The 16,178-nt window shown below is 43.6% G+C and overlaps 1 pseudogene; it reads left to right on the plus strand.

Moving 5' to 3' along the window:
- The first annotated feature begins 13,937 nt into the window (after nt 1-13,937).
- On the plus strand, nt 13,938-14,054 carry LOC136657987 (5S ribosomal RNA; annotated as a pseudogene).
- The last annotated feature ends 2,124 nt before the right edge of the window (nt 14,055-16,178 follow it).

The following is a 16,178-nucleotide window of genomic DNA, read 5'->3' on the forward strand; positions in this document are numbered from 1 at the left end:
TCAAGCCCTACAATCCACAGAGGGATAATCACATGCCACGCCCCCCCCAGGCCGATCATGGCACATGAAAATCCCTCTAAACGTGATTAATAATAAAAGTATCTTGTAAGTGAAAGCAGAAAGAACAAAAGGACAGTGACCTGGACTAACATAGCATTCAAGTTTTCAAATTGGGAGTAGCTGCATCTACCTAGCAGTACGAGGCAGCATAGTTGTCATCAGAGGGCCAGGGTGCTGTAGTGGTTTGGGAGTGGAACTTAGACCCGGAAGATCCAGATTCAAATCCCTGCTCAGTCATGAAGCCTCTTCAATGATCTTGGACCAGTCACAGCCTCACCTACCTTGTTGTGAGGGCAAAAGGAGGGAAGCAACTATTTAAACCACTGTGAGCTCCTGGGAGGAAGGGCAGTATAAAAAATTGAAAAAATGAATAATAAATCAGAAGCAAAGTGGTTCTGCTTAGCGTTGGCAATGACGCAGAGGGCAAAAATGGGACGCTTTGGCAGTTCTACCTCCTTTCATGGAGTACAAGGACAAGGAAAGGGCAGGGAGCTTTGCGATGAAAAGCATGTTCTAGTCTCCCACCCTCCCCCATCTATACCAAAGGTGGCAGGAAATCTGCTCCTTCCTTGGAATCCTAAGGCAGGCAGACAATATGCAACATATCAGTTTAGATGGACACTCTGTTCCTGTCATCTGTCCATTCCCTCTTCCTGCGAAACAGAAAAGGAAAACAGTTTTGTTTCCACGCCCTTGTCTTTCCCCACACCCTCAGAAGTGTGACAGAGACATCCTGAATTCCGGCAAGTCGAGCTCATTGGTTGGGGCAACCCATGCCGGCTCTTCCTGCCCCATTCCCACTGAAGTTATGCACAAGGCCTGGTATTCAGATGTTCTGCAAGGATGTGACCCTTTTGCTGGCTGCAAGAGAGTTCATGCCCCCTCTGGGACTCGAGTTTCAAAGTCACCAAAAAAAGCTGTCTGACAAAGGACGTTAAGCTGAGCTAGGTTTCCAAGTTGGTGTTTTTGCCTTTAAAGATCTAGCCGGCGCAGACTTTGCCAGCTCCCCTTGTGAGTCGAAACCGCTGCCTGTGGCCTCATGAATGTTAAATGCTCGTGGGGAGGGGGAGTCGAGTGTTTAAAGAATTACAGCAAATAATAGGGCTACATCCTTTCATTTTGGCTGACTTCCTTTGATTAAAGCTGCTCGGCAAAGAGTAACCGCCTACCGAATCCTCCGGGAGTTCATCTCCTGTTATTCATCAAGCACCCACGATACCAGATGATGGTTTGTTGTGGATTTCTGTTTAAAGCAAAATGTTGGTAACGGAGCAGACCATAAGATCTGGAGAGATCCTCTTTCCTCACAACCAGGATTCCCTTTTCAAAAATTGTTCCACAGAGAGTTTGATCTCCCAAGAAGTAAAAGGCCTTCAATTTGAATGCATTTCAGTGTAATTTAAGCAGGTGTTTCCAGAAGAAAATCCAGACAGATAATGGGGATTGCTTTCTCAGCCTGTCTTATTGCAAGAAAGCAATTAATTTGCACCATGCTTCTGATGCCCCCTTTGGCAGCTATCGCACCACGTGAAATGCTGCTGGAAAGAGGATGCCCTGGGATGACCAGGATTTGCAAATCTTTTATCAAGAAGAATGGGAAGAGGTGATTGAAATCAACACTAGGCACTCCACAGACGCAGAGTTGGGAAATGTGTTTTAATTATTTACTTAGTGAATTCGTTTGCTCCTCTCTCTAGCCAAAGACACTCAGCTATGAATAAAAATATACCCATTTACAATGGAAACATGAAATCGAATCAGCAAAGCAGACATTTTAATGCTCACAGCCCTTTTTATAGGGCAACTAGCCGCAGATCTAGAACAACTGCCCCTGTTTGCTAGTTAGCACCACACACTGGTAAAGACTTTCCTTTGACAGCCTGCTGGTCAAAGGAAACAAACCCCACAATGAGATCAGAGATAACATCATCTTTTTTTTGCCTGAACGCAAAATGCTTTGTCAGTGTTCTAGCGAGATGCACATTGTTTTGGCTTTGTTTTCTCTCTAAAGAGAATGTTCTCTGACAATGTAATAGTTTCCCATCCCCAACAGCTAATTGTTCTTCCTCCCTGCCCATTTTCCGGAATCATCAGGCTGTCCTTTGTTCAGTGCAGGTCACTGAATGCTTCAACATCTACCCAAATCAGCACGGATCAGTCAAACTCACATTCACAAAATGTGCCAGAAACACCATCCGGTCACTGGGTGACAGAATCATTTGTTTGTTGACATTCAGACTGAGCAAGCCTTTCTCCAGGGTCTGCGTTTTCTGGAAAACGGCCTCGTTTGCTGGAAACTGTCTCCCAGGTTATGCATTGCCAATGGAATATTTGGGGCTTCATACTGTGCTGTAGTTCAGCTGATTTGCCGAAGCACATTTTTAAACCTATAAATCCTATCAATTAAACCATATTTACCAATACATCAGTCACCTTGTCAATCTGAAATCTTACAAGGGTAGTAGGGTATTTGCAGTCTGGATGATTAAGGGTGCAATCCTAACTATCAGTTAGACCAGGGGTGTCCAAAGTTTTTGGCAGGAGGGCCACATCGTCTCTCTGACACTGTGTCGGGGGCCGGGGGGAAAAAAATTAATTTACATTTAAAATTTGAATAAGTTTACATACGTTTATTTAAATGAATATATTAGAGATGGAACTTATATGAATGCATGAAGGTCTTGCAATAGCTCAAGGCCTATAAAAGGCCTTGCACAAAGCAAGGCAGGCCTTTACTTTGCTGCTGCTACTGCATCACAGGCGTGAAACCATAAGCAGTTGAGGGAGCCCTCATCCCACAGCTCACGCAAGAGGTCAAACAGTCGCCCTCATGCTGAGAGCAGTTGCATCAGGCCAGTGTGGGCTCTAACAAATCTCTGGAGGGCCAGAGACTCATCGGAGACTGGGGGCTCCCTGAGGGCCACATTGAGAGGCCTTGAGGGCTGCAAGTGGCCCCAGGGCCGGGGTTTGGGGACCCCTGAGTTAGACCGTAAAGCATGTTTGCACCTCCTCATGTGTCAGCTGGGCTGGCACAGGGATATACTATGGGATGCCAGTGGCCCAGTAGGTCAAGGGAACTGCCAGTCGAAAATGTTTGGGAACCACTGTGCTTATCTCAGCCCTAATCCTACCTTTGTGTTTTAAAAATAAAAAAATATATCCCTATATACGTAAATTGGGACACCGGCGTCCAGGATGCAAAACGAACAGATGCAAATGTCCAGGGACTCCAATGCCCAGGATGCTTTTGGCCAGGCTAGTTGTCCAGCACGCATTTCTTTGTTCTGCCTTGCTGTGCCACACTATTTCAAACCATAGAATGGCACAGAGAGGGGGATGAAGTAAAGGAATAAATGGGGCTAAGCTGCAGAGATAGTTGATGGATGCAGAGAGATGCTAGAGGTATCCCAAGTCACCTTAGCTCATGGCTGAGCTGGCCCTGCTGGTATATCTGTTGAACCTGGACTACTAGATTCAGGCTGCACACGAACAACACCAGTTTTCTTACAAGGCTGTACACAGCTTCAGGACTCCTAATTCAGGTCTGTACAGTCTTTCTCCCAGTCCAAGAGAATAGAAGGGTGTTTTGGATGCAAGTTGGACTTAAGAAGGTCGAGCAATTTTCACTATCAGCCCAATCCTAAACAACTTTCCAGGGCCAATACTGCCGCAATGAACCTCCAGGGTAAGAGAATAAGCATTCCCTTATCTTGAAGAGGCCTCCGTGGATGCCCCACCACCACTCCCACACATGATGTAGCATATATCCCACAGGCACAAGCTGCATCAACACTGGAAAAGTAGTTAGTATTCGGTTGTGTGTCTGAATACAGCACATCTAGAATGGTTTGGTCATTGAAATTCACCAATATAAGAACATAAGAACAGCCCCACTGGATCAGGCCATAGGCCCATCTAGTCCAGCTTCCTGTATCTCACAGCGGCCCACCAAATGCCCCAGGGAGCACACCAGATAACAAGAGACCTCATCCTGGTGCCCTCCCTTGCATCTGGCATTCTGACATAGCCCAATTCTAAAATCAGGAGGTTGCGCATACACATCATGGCTTGTAACCCGTAATGAATTTTTCCTCCAGAAACTTGTCCAATTCCCTTTTAAAGGCATCCAGGCCAGATGCCATCACCATATCCTGTGGCAAGGAGTTCCACAGACCAACCACACGCTGAGTAAAGAAATATTTTCTTTTGTCTGTTCTAACTCTCCCAACACTCAATTTTAGTGGAGTTTCCCTGGTTCTGGTGTTATGTGAGAGTGTAAATTCTCTCTCTATCCACTCTGTCCATCCCCTGCATAATTTTGTATGTCTCAATCATGTCACTTAGCAAAAAATAATTACCTTTCAATTTCTTACTGTAAATGTACATTATTTTAGCCAGTCTTTGCCACATCATTTTCTTGGTCTTGGGAGCCAAAGTATGTATGACAAAGATCAAATAATTATGCAATGAGAGCTATCATTTTTCATATAGATTATGACTAGAGGTGTTTGGAAGCGGTGTTGTTTATTTTACTCAGAATTAAACTCATTGCAGTCAGTGACAATTAGGTTGTAATCCTATCTTACTTACCAGAAACAGGCACCTCTATGACTGTGCTTTGTTTAACTGTGTGCATAGAGTAACTCTTGCCACCTGACTAGAAATGTAATTTTGAAATCACATATGGTTTCTCCTCAGAGAAGGATCCAACTCATCCTTGGGAGTTAGTTACCCACTGATGTGTAAATACTGACTCGAGTTTGGTAATCCAGATTACTATTGAAAACTAATCCCTGGAGATCAGTGTCTTGGCCCAGTGCCAAAGACCAGAATGAATTTATATTCTACTTTGAAAGCTGATCAGATTTTCCTCCAACAATAGATAGAGTTGGGCCAAGTTTTTTTCTAAACCCAGACATTTGCCCTGCTGAACCTTATTGATTTCTTCCTCAATAAAATCCTACCCAGCCTGACTTCTGGGTTCCCAGTTTTACTTTATATTTACAAACTTAAGCATTTTACACAGTATTTCTACATATCCTTCCTACATAACAGATGGGGCTAAAGATTAATTACTGGCATACCCCAGTATCCATGGACCTGGCATCTGTGGCTTCAATTATCCATGGTTCCATGGATACCAGGGGACATGCGAAGCTATTTTCAGCTGTTATATTTATTTTTGGTCTTTTTTACAAGTGCCACCGCCCAAGGAGGTTCGTGGGGTGGCGGCAAGAAATAGGACCTTCTCAGTAGTGGCACCAACATTGTGGAACTCCCTTCCCCTTGACTTGAGAATGGCTCTTGAGTTTTTTTGGCGAGGCCTGAAGACCCTGCTCTTTAAACAAGCCTTCTGATTCCATGGCCTTTTTAACACTTTTATACATCTTTTAGTTTCTTTTTGACAGGCTGGATTCCTCTATGATTTGCTGTTTTATGCTCTTTTTATTCTGATTTTATTCTGTTTTTATGGCCTCTGTTAATGTGTTTTTAATATGTTTTTATCTGTTTTAAATCATGCTTTTTAAAATTGTTTTTACATGTTGTAAGCCGCCCTGGGTCCCTTTCAGGGAGAAGGGCGGGATACAAATAAAGTTTATTATTATTATTATTATTATTATTATTATTATTATTATTATTATTATTATTATGATATGTTTTAAAAATGCACCCCTTGTATCTGTGGATTCACATTATCTATGAATCCGTTGGGGGGATGGCAGTCTGGAACCTCCACAGACAACACAGAATGCCTGCCTGGCCCAGGGATGCTGTGAGGTCCATGCCCGGGGTCAGTGCAGGGTGGCCATTGACTTACCCCAGAGAGAAAGGAAGCACTGAGTCCTAGAGGTCAGCTTGCACAAACGGTTAATCTGGTGAGAGTCGTTACATTCATTAGGGCCTCGTTGCACCACAAGAGCCCTGGTATATAATCCTCAACAGGAGTTGTGCCTCCACACAGATACAGGTAGACTGAACAGTTCAGGTTGGCTGCCTGTCTGCTTGGTTTCCCTGGAATTACACTCCTTGTGAGGGGGTTGCAGGAAAGGCTGGGCAGTTGAAAGTGACCAGTCGGGCCACCCCCTGGCAAGGTTGGGGCTCCCCACGGAGCTATCAGGCCACAGCTGGTGGTGCCAGTCCGCACCTGGGTGCCTGCGCCTTTCCCCAAGAACTATGGTCACCTCTCCGCTGAGGGAAACTCACTGAGTTGGGCTTCCAGGTGTCCCCAGAGACTCCCCAAAGTCTGCAGCACCCTGGTCCAGGTGTGCCCCCTGGAAGGGAGGGGCCAGCTGCCCCCACTAGGGACCCTTTCAGCCCCTTCAGGGACAGGTAGAGGCAAAGGGTTGCTTACCCTTCCCTTTCCCCAGCCACTTCTCCCCAGCCAGAGCCTCAAGAGGAGCAACTGCTTCTTCTACCGCCAGGCTCCTTATGAGCCCAGCATGTGATTGCCTGGAGATCTCTTGAAATCTTGGGCCCTACTCTCTGGGAGATACTCTGCCTGGGAGCCTGGTCCGGGCAGTACTTGCAGCTTACCCCTGAGGAGACCCCTGGGTGGGCCCGGGTGGGCTCCTGAGGAGACCCCCAGGCTGGGCCCAGGTGACAAATGCACAGCAAAGAAAGGCTTAAAGAGCCATTGGTATATAGAGCAAAACACAACATACACAGATTGGTTTTTATTTGAAAGTGTCAATAGCCCGCATACTGATTCATGGCTCCTCCATTTTTCTGAGCAGAAATTTCTGAGCTAGAACCTTCCAGGTCCGTTGGTTGGTTTTTCACAGGATTTGTTTCCCTGCAATGCCCTTTATGGCATTTTTTATAATATCTGCTTATTTAGAAATACTCTGACTGAGCAAAGTGGATCAGCAAGCACCCAGATGGGCATGCTGGCTTGCAAAACTGCATCCGTTTCCCCGAACAGTGTGTGGAGACATCTGCAGAACCTCACACATCTGTCTCCTTCACAGATCACGTTCCAAATCCCGACTATTTCTTACTAATGGCATCTGCTCAAGCATGTGGGGTGTTTCAATAGCTAGCATCCCTCTACAATAAAAAATACCTGAATGCACATCTTCTTGCTACAAACTCCCATTGAGGAAGCATCTTTAGTAGCTATTAGGTTACTGTTCACCTCTCTAGTCTGTTAAAATATACCGTAATGTAATCGCTGAGTAGCTAAAACAAAATTGTCCCAAATATTCAAATGGATAAAAAAAATAAGACTAACCAGAACAAAATATAAATTAAGAAGAAATTAAGGAGAAAAAAAACTGAACCTCATGAAACAAAATCTAACTCACTGTTTCTCAAACTGTGGGTTGGGACACACTAGGTGGGTCACAAGCCAATTTCAGGTGGGTCCCCATTCTTTTCAGTATTTTATTTTTAATATATCAGACTTGAGGCTCCCGTGGTATGTGACTGCATTTGGGGAAATGTTACAGACCTGTACTTTTAAAAAGCTACTATGTGTATGCTTTTAACAATGATAGTCAATGGGATTTACTCCTGGGTAAGTGTGGGTAGGATTGCAGTCTTGGATTGCTAAAAATTTACCTGCTTGATGATGTCACTTCCAGTCATGTCATCACTTCCAGTGGGTCCTGAAAGATTCTAATGCTAAAAAGTGGGTCCCAGTGCTAAATGTGTGAGAACCACTGATCTAACTGATCTGAGAGTGATTCTGGTCAGTGGTGTAGCTAAGGCACTTGGCACCCAGGGGCACAAATTTTTAACACCCCCCCCCACACGCACACACACCATACCCCCATAACACCCCCCCCCCCCAAAAAAAAATTTTTTTTTAACATCCCTATATGACATCCCAAAAGGCACTTCCAGTTTTTGGCAAAAACCAGAATTGTATTTTGGAGGTCTCTAAGGCGTGGTACTGGGTGTGTTACTGGGGGTACTGGGGTTCTCAAGGTGTGGTACTGGGGGTAATGTACCCACTGCCCCTCCCCCCTACACCACTGATTCTGGTATGGAAAGATTTGTTCTTTTGCTGAAGCTAAATTATGACTGTAAACGTCTCTTGCTTGAGAACCTTGGATTCTTTTTTCCATTCCCTCTAGTCCACTTCCTTCAGCTTTAGCAAATACTTGGCACCCAATCAAAGCTAAAACTAGCATTGAGTACTGAAAAGAATTTAACAAATCTCTAGCACATTTCCTTGGAAGAACTACGAGGGGGAAAACTCCCTGATTCCCTCATTTTCACACTCCCTAGTTTAAAGAATGAGCAATCCCTTGCGCACATATTTTCAAGGAGGCAAAAAGATACCATGACTACATCATTCTTGTGGCCTAGTCAATATAACAAGCTCCCATTTAGCATGCTTTATGAGTTCAAGCTGCATTTTCCAAACTTTTGATACTCGAGGCACATCTTTTTCTGGATAAAAGCTCAAGTCAGAATCACTTTACCATCAAAAAGATATATAGGTGTCATCTCCCCCCCCCCCCATATCCACAGGGATATGTTCCTGCTCCTCCTGTGGATACTGAAACCACAGATAAAAACAAACCCTAAACTTACAATTGCCTTGATTTAAAAAAAACAAATCTATTTTTCAAGTATTTATGTAGAAATGTCATGGAGAGGATTAGTTAGAGTATCTTCAAGTATGTAGGAACTCTGCTTTGTCTTCAGGTGACCTTATGTCACTGCCCAAGGCTTGAGCTTAGAAAATGGGGCCACCGAGTTTGCTATTATTATAGACCAGCAGTTTCCAAACATGCTGTAGTCATGGTGCCCTTCTTTCATAGCAGCTTCTTCTTCCTGGCTGCACTGGGCACCACCAACTTGGATCACAAGATCTCATTTGATCCAAGATAGTGGCTCCCAGGAGAGCCAGGAAGAATAGTTCCCTGGAGCAATCCCGCAACACTCCTGTGTGTTCATTGTGGTGTCCTCAGGTCCCATGTCACACAGTTTGGGAACCACTGGTGTAGACAATCAGGGATCCACAACCAAATGTTGCAGTGTCTTCCCAGCTAGGAATGCCAACCTCTACAACTCCCTAAATTTTGTGATTCAGATGAAATAGCCAGCTAAAAAGAACTGATGGTTCCTTCACTCCTTATTTAATTCAATGGAGTTTGATGCCTCCATCTTTTACGTTAAACAGGGAGTACATTCACATCCTACTGGGGCAAAAATTCAAGGGCATTGGGAGAAAGCCAGTCCTCAGTGGAGAAGCTGTGGGCTGGGTTGGAGAACTGGCTTCCTCTCCAAACCCTCAAGTTTTGCCCTTGCAGCATCTGAATTCTGCCCCAATTTAATGTAATGAGACATTGCAGCCAAATGGGGGCTACTGGAAGAAGCTGGAAAACTGGAGCAGAAGATCAAAAGGCAACCCCCAACAGGGGAACCTCTGACCCTGAGTGCCGTCTCCTTGGGGCCCTTGAAAGAAGACTTGGAGAGAAGCAGCAGAGAGTTTGCTGTCTTGCTCCAAGTCTTGTCCACCCTGGAAGGATGAAGAGGAAAGATAATCCCATACAGAGGACCCCCTGACCTTGAGAGGTGTGTGTGTGTGTGTGTGTGTGTGTGTGTACACATACCTTTCTAACTCCCACAGACTTTCTAAAGGAAGTTAAAGATCAGTTGTTTTTCCTTTCAGAGTGTGGCTTTTGAGATTATTTGAATAGTCTGTTCCCAGCTGAAAGTTTTTTAAAAGCAAACAAAAATTTAGCAAACAAATTATCGTTCAGCATTTTGCTGCCTCTGGCTACAGCTGCATTTGTTATTGCCAGCTACATCAGATACTTTCCCTTGAAACTTAAAATAGGACAGGCAGGCCTTTATAAATTGCATTTCTACGTCCTGGTTAGGAAGACAGTTTTGTTGTCTCCTTTGCATATTAAGAAAAGCTCACATGCATGATTTATGGGGGCAAAACGTACATTCTGGTAGGGCTGTGAATGGTGGTTAATACTTCTGGTCCAAGTATTTGCAATTATTTTGCTGGTGTGGTTTCTTAGAAAATGAGAGTGTAGTGATGAACTGTTCTGACAGAATTAGAGTGCAGTAGGGAACAGTGGTATCATTAGGGGGCATGGGGGGTGCAGACTGCACTGGTTGACAGCCTCGGGGGGGTGACTCTACTAGTGGCCAAAATTTTGGAAATCTTTTGGAAAATTTGTCTTTATGAATAATACCATCATGTTATATATCATTGGAGAAGTGCTTTCATGCTGAATGTAAGAAAGCAACTCATGTTGAATTATCTGTATTCTATCAAATGTTATGGCCAATTAACAACAACAACAAAAAACACAATTACCTTATGTAACAAAAAGTGGATTTGCTTCACTCAAAAATGATCAATGATTGTTTTGAGAGCCAATAAGGTGTTATTATGACCCAGCAGGGAACCAATCAGGTGTTAGTTGGAGTCAGCTCTCATTTCCATGCATCGGAGCTAATACTAGAACTTTTATTCAGTTGTGTCATATATATATATATATATATATATATATATATATATATATATATATATATATATATAAATAGACAAATAAATATATATATTAAATATATAATATAGACAAATAAATATATATATTAAAATAGACAAATAAAGTTAAGGGGTTTCACACCAACCATAGTGATGCCCTTGCATTAAGGCTGTGTTTATAATATTGTCATTTAATCTGTATGGTCTGGTATGGGAGGAGGTACATCATAGGTGTGACGCAATGAGCTCTCGCACCAGAAATGATACACCCTCGTGATGTCTCTGTTAGGGAATGTCAGCTAAGGCTGTTAAGCCCTCTGTTTTATACAAGAGAAATGTATCGGAATAGATTGATAGAAATAATACAAAATGAGTAAGTGGTGGATAGCTGGAAGATTCATGTGTTTTATAGTGAAAATGGAAAAGCTGCACATGACCTATAAAAAGGCAGGCAAATCAATTGTTAGTAATCATAGATTATAGTCTATAGCAGAGGTGCCCAAACCCTGGCCCTGGGGCCACTTGCAGCCCTCGAGGCCTCTCAATGCGGCCCTCAGGGAGCCCCCAGTCTCCAATAAGCCTCCGGCCCTCCGGATATTTGTTGGAGCCCACATTGGCCCAACGCAACTGCTCTCAGTGTGAGGGCGACTGTTTGACCTCTTGCATGAGCTGTGGGATGAGGGCTCCCTCCACTGCTTGTTGTTTCACATCTGTGATGCAGTAGCGGCAGCAAAGGAAAGGCCAGCCTTGCTTTGTGCAAGGCCTTTTATAGGCCTTGAGCTATTGCAAGACCTTCATTAATTCATATAAGTTCATCTTTAATATATTAATTTATGTAAACGTATGTAAATTTATTCAAATTTGAAATGTAAATTAATTCTGTTTTTCCCCAGCTCCCAACACAGTGTCAGAGAGATGATGTGGCCCTCCTGCCAAAAATTTTGGACACCCCTGGTCTATAGTGACCATTACTTTTATGTACTTCTAAGTTTTTGTTACATTCCATATTTTCTGTTTTTCAAGCTGCATGTCAGGCCATACATACCTTTCAGTGGGACTAGGATTTTGTTCTAACTGAAAAGTAAACCACTCAATCTGAACCATGTGATGATAGCCCAAAAGATTATTAACCCCCCAATTTTCCTTTCCAGCTCAATTTTTATAGGGAATCAGCCTATACCCTAGTCTCTTCCCATTCCAAATACAATTTAACAACACTCTTTACCAACTCAGGATCTCCTTATAATCCACAAAAATAGTAAAGCTAAAAATAGGAATATAATTAACATGAAATGTGTCTGAGCCAATTTCTGTTAATGTTCAGGTACAGGAAAAAAATGGCTCAGTCGTTTGGACTAAATTCATCAAAGGACCTGTTTGATATTTGGGTATCAGGTTTGGAAAGAATACAGAGGCATTAAAGAGGTATAATTATGAACTAATGTTAAGGAAAGTTAAGGAGAAATGTGATACATGGGGGAAACTCCAACGATTCTGGTTCACAAGGGTGTTGGTAATTAAAATGACTGATTTGCCAAGATTTTGTTCCTGTTTGTAGATGGAGATGGCTTCCTTTTGAGTGTGCTCCTTGTTCCGTCACAAAAGGGGTTGGGTGAACATGTGCTTTTCTGGAGTCTCTAGAGAAGAAAATGAATGGGAAGTGGGGATCTGGAAAGGTGTTTGTGAAACCAGAAAACCACAAAGGAGTGTTTTGGCACCTTAAAGAAGAACACATTTGTTTTACTGTTGTTTTTGTTGCAACTTCCTAAATGCAACAGCTCTCTGGAAGTTGTTGCAATGCAAAATCATAAAGCCTTGTGATTGTGCTACCAGAGTTCAGAAGCACCATGAACAAAACCCCAATGACTTGATACAGTCACAGTTTGCATATCCTGCTTTGCCAAGGCAGCTTTTTCATATATGTAAAGGAGGGAGGGTGTTGCAGTAAGAGGTAGCAGGAGAGGCTGTTTGGTTTGGTGAGAGGATGCACATTGCCGTCACTGCTCAGAATGGCTCTGAAAGTGAGTGGGGGGACCATTTATATGGTGCATTGCCCACCCTCTAGCTATGCTGTTGCATCCTTTGAAACTGACCGGTGAGAGATTTAGGATGGATGAAAGGAGGTACTTCTTCACATCACATAATTAGTTTATGGAACTGGTTACCACACGATGTGGTGAAGGTTGCTTGCTTAGATTACTTTAAAAGGGCATTGGACAATGCCCAGGTCCAATGCCCTTGTCCTTGACAATGGTGGAGATGGAGCTGTGTCAATGACTGCTAGTCATGATGGCCCATGTGCTACCTCCAGTTCAGCAGCAGTGTGCCTGTGAATATCAGTTGCAGGGGAGAAATGGCAGCAGGAAGGTGGGCCTTCCTCTCCTGCTTGTGAAGTTCCCAAAGACAGTTGGTGGGTCACTGTGGGAAACAGGATGCTTGCCTAGATGGACCTGTGGTCTGATCCATCACAGCTCCTCTTACATTATTGTGTAATTTAAAAAAAAAATCCCCAGCTTTATTTTTTCAGTGGTTTTAATAAGCACTAGCTCTGAAAATTAACTCACTACAAAAACTGCCTTTAATTACACATGGCTAGGAAAACTTTCTTGTGATCTTCAGTGGTGCAAAGAAGGGTTCACTTGCACGTAACCAAAGCAGGCTGCTCTTGGATTCAAGCATAAGAACAGCCCCACTGGATCAGGCCATAGGCCCACCTAGTCCAACTTCCTGTATCTCACAGCAGCCCACCAAATGCCCCAGGGAGCACACCAGATAACAAGAGACCTGCAAGGCTTCCTGGGAATTGTAGTTAAGAACATAAGAACAGCCCCACTGGATCAGGCCATAGGCCCATCTAGTCCAGCTTCCTGTATCTCACAGCGGCCCACCAAATGCCCCAGGGAGCACACCAGATAACAAGAGACCTGCAAGGCCTCCTGGGAATTGTAGTTAAGAACATAAGAACAGCCCCACTGGATCAGGCCATAGGCCCATCTAGTCCAGCTTCCTGAATCTCACAGCGGCCCACCAAATGCCCCAGGGAGCACACCAGATAACAAGAGACCTGCATCCTGGTGCCCTCCCTTGCATCTGACATGTGAAGTGAGACCTTTCAACTGTGATTGTGCACACCAAAGTGGTAAAGCCAAATGCTCCAGAGGTGTGCTGTAGGAGTTTGGATCACAGCAGCTGAAAAATTGATTTTAAAAAAGACCTGTCTTGGTTCTACAGCTCTGTTTTGGGGGTAATTGTTCTCTTACCCAGGGGTAAAAATTCATGGCAAGTAGGACTCGGATCTACACTAGCTAAAAAACTGGTGCAGGTTCACGTGGACCTGTACTGTGGGATCGGATTTGAGAAGGGGGTTAGGTTCAGTGGCTTCCACTGCCACTGCTGAGTGCTCTATTGGTGGCCATTTTACAGCTGTTACCCTGCACATGCCCAATCTTGTCTGATCTCGGAAGCTAAGCAGGGTCAGGTCTGGTTAGTACTTGGATGGGAGACCGCCTGGGAATACCAGGTGCTGTAGGCTTATACCATAGTCTTTCGAGACTGAAGGTTGCCAACCATCATCTTACAACAAGGGGACTCTGTTCCACTGTCATAAATGGCTGCACATGACAGCCAATCCCAGATAGACTTGGGCTGTAAGATTATTCAAAGAGAGTGAACTCTTTGAATTTAAGGCAGTCATGTCTATATGAATGTTCTGTATTAAAATATTAGAGGCTATATTTGCCATTAACTGATTTCAGCCTAGCCCACAGGGGTACACATTTGATCCCTGTTGCGTATATGCAGTGTTGGGCAGCAATGGTTTATTAATACCCTAAATAAAAACTACATAATCCATAATGCATTGTGGAAATGTGACTTTTCTTGGATTCATAAATTGTCTATGCACTTCTTTGCATTAAAATTTTGTGCAGCCATCAGGGGCCCCACGATACTGGTGACTTCACTAGCCCTGACGTACTTTATTCCTATCGAGTGTGCCATTAATCAGTGACACACAAGTTACACTGCCCCAGACAGACACAATGGTGGAATATTTTATATGATAAAGAGCCCCAACACCAGAAAAAGTATGTATCCTTTGGGAATTCTATCATCCTTTTCAGCATTAAGAAAACAAATCTGATCATAACCGTAGCATTTTTTAATCCGTTACACAATTGGCTGAAATGTTTTCCCCTTGTTTTTCGAGAGGAATTTAACACCCTAGTTTAAAAAAAAAAATAGGAGAGATTATAAAACACCAGTTCTGTTCTTTAGTCTGTGCAGAGATTTGTAAGTGCATATTTACACTTATTTACATATTCCCAGGCTACAAAGTCTGTGGCTGCCAAAAAGAGAATGAAAGAGAAAATTGAATAGTAATTGAATAGTTATTTATGTAAGCAACTGCTAAACGGACATTACCTCTCAAGAGAACGCGTGCATTTGATCTGCCACTTCTCACATTTACATTGCATGTGTGTTAGAGAGAGGAATGCTCAGGGTGACACTTGGATGACCTTCGGAGTACACCTGGATTGAGTTTAGAGTTAGTGATGAAATCCAAATCCAGGCAACCGTCCAACAGTTTCCTGTTTCATAATGATAGCTTTAGAGGAGCACATAATAATGATTCCACATACATCTGCCACAGAATGCTTCCAGAATTATAATTTATTTTTAAACACGAATGGGGTGCACCTCTTGTGAGGTCTCCAGTCCTTTTGTGTTTGTGTTTTGACCATGAAGAACGTCATTCTTTTATCACCCCAAATCACTACTTAGTAATGAGAGGTTTGGTCATAGCATGATGCAAGTTCTTCTGTTGTGTACAACGGCTTTTCTTGTAATTGTCACTTGTGGAAAAGTTGTTACAGTTTATTATATGCTAGCAAAATGCTCATCATTATGGCAGATGGGATATGTGTGGGGGGAGGGCTCCCCCTGTTGGGCACTCAGTACCAGGAATAGAGGGTATTCTTTTCTATCACAAAAATCACCCCATAGGGTAAATTCACTTACGGCCCAATCCTATTCATTCTCCCCCTCCACTGATGCAGTGGCGCCACAATGGCTACCACTGCATCCTGTGGTGGTGGGGCTGTTCCGGAGGTCTCCCCTGGGCAAGGGAACAATCGTTCCAAACTGTGGCAGTGTACCCAGGACATGAATAGTGCTGGCTGTGTTCCTTTGCTTTTCGCCCCCAGTTTCTCATTGACCAATGCGGAATCTGCTTGGTTATAAGAACCTCCAGGTTAGATCTTGGCAGATGCCTTCATACTTCTGGACTGGGCCCTCAAGAGCCCATTTATTTCAGGGACAAGAAGGAGCCCCAGTCCTATCCCCCATCACTAGAGGTGTTTGTTTCTGGTGAGTAAGATAGGAAATGCCACAAACTTTTTACAATCCGTTGCAAATCATGGCAAGCTTCAAACTGAGGAGGAGGACAATATATTACTCCATGGGTCATGAGTATTCATCAACAGACCCCCTCCAGATCCGGCTTTCCCAGGTCCCAGCTGAGACATGCTGAAAACTTTGCAGAACTCTTTTTTTCAGAGCTTGCTGTTGTAAGAGATATACATTACTACTGAATTCTGTGAAAGCGCTTCAACTTGCCCTACGGCTCTTAAAACATTAATGTCTAGCTTCGTCAGAA

Source organism: Tiliqua scincoides, chromosome 7 (assembly GCF_035046505.1).
Source record: "Tiliqua scincoides isolate rTilSci1 chromosome 7, rTilSci1.hap2, whole genome shotgun sequence".
Taxonomy (NCBI): Eukaryota; Metazoa; Chordata; class Lepidosauria; order Squamata; family Scincidae; genus Tiliqua; species Tiliqua scincoides.